We start from the raw sequence: 1,714 nt of genomic DNA, 5'->3' as shown, positions 1-1,714 counted from the left end.
CGCTTACAAGGATAAGTGCCGGGAGGGAGATCGGAGGGGAGGGATGGGGGGGACGAATGGACAAGGGAGTCGCGTAGGGAGCGATCTCTGCGGAAAGCGGGGGGGGGAGGGAAAGATGTGCTTAGTGGTGGGATCCCGTTGGAGGTGGCGGAAGTTACGGAGATTAATGTGTTGGACCCGGAGGCTGGTGGGGTGGTAGGCGAGGACAAGGGGAACCCTATTCCTAGTGAGGTGGCGGGAGGATGGGGTGAGAGCAGATGCGCGTGAAATGGGAGAGATGCTTTTGAGAGCAGAGTTGATGATGGAGGAAGGGAAGCCCCTTTCTTTAAAAAAGGAGGACATCTCCTTCGTCCTGTAATGAAAAGCCTCATCCTGAGAACAGATGCGGCAGAGACGGAGGAATTGCGAGAACAGGATGGCATTTTTGCAAGAGACAGGGTGAGAAGAGGAATAGTCCAGATAGCTGTGAGAGTCCGTAGGCTTATAGTAGACATCAGTAAGATTAGCTGTCTCTAGAGATAGAGACAGAAAGATCTAGAAAGGGGAGGGAGGTGTCAGAAATGGACCAGGTAAACTTGAGGGCATGGTGAAAGTTGGAGGCAAAGTTAATGAAGTCAACGAGCTCAGCATGCGTGCAGGAAGCAGGGGAAGTAGTTAATGTTTTGAAAGATGTGAGAGTTAGGCTACACAGAACTGGCATAGAACAGGTGGTGAGACCTTCAGCAGATCAGCAATGATTGCAATGATTACATCAAACAGCAGCATAGCTTTGAGGGGTCAGGGCAGCTTCTCATGCTTTTGTTTTCACAAGATCTCATCTTATACTGTCAGAGGTCCCAAATACCCTTTCCAGGTAAACCAGCAGTTTAAATGAAATTGCAGATGATAGAAATCTGGAATAAAGCTAGAAGATGCTGAGCAAAGTGTCTCGCTTGAAAACATGTTTTTTAAATTTTCTACCCACAGCTACCACCTAACCATCAAACTAAATTATTAGATTAGATTATGAGGACACGCAGTCCTCTTTTATTGTCATTTAGTAATGCATGCGTTAAGAAATGATACAACGTTTCTCCAGAATGATATCACAGAAACACATGACAAACCGACTGAAAAACTGACAAAAACCACATAATTATAACATATAGTTCTAACAGTGCAAAGCAATACTGTAATTTGATAAAGAACAGACCATGGGTATGGTAAAAAGTCTCAAAGTCTCTCGAAAGTCCGATCATCTCACGCAGACGGTGAACCTCCAGCGCCGCAAACTTGACGATGCAGCATCCTGGAAGCATCCGACCACAGTCCGACTCCGAGTACGTCCGAAAAACTCCGAGCCTCCGACCAGCTCTCCGACACTGAGCACCATCTCTGCCGAGCGCTTCAACCCCGGTCCTGGCAACAGGCAATAGGCAAAGCTGAGGATTTGGGACCTTCCCCTCCGGAGATTCTCGACCGCACAGTAGCAGCGGCAGCAAAGCGGGCATTTCAGAAGTTTCTCCAGGTGTTCCTCTGTGCTTCTCACGGTTGTCTCCATCAGGATTGTGCACTGCCCCCTAGTCAACACATACGATATCATTTGGAACGGCCACGCGTGCTGCGTCACACCATCTTCTCCTCTCTCCTACTTCTTTCATTATTCTGATTCATTGCACACTGCAGTTTCACTCAAAGAGAGGAATCAAAACACTGACCAAATGAATGCTTTGAA

This window comes from Mobula hypostoma, chromosome 14 (genome assembly GCF_963921235.1).
Source record: "Mobula hypostoma chromosome 14, sMobHyp1.1, whole genome shotgun sequence".
Lineage (NCBI taxonomy): Eukaryota > Metazoa > Chordata > Chondrichthyes > Myliobatiformes > Myliobatidae > Mobula > Mobula hypostoma.
The sequence above is the reverse complement of the archived record's forward strand: the minus strand, read 5'-3'. Positions refer to the sequence as shown.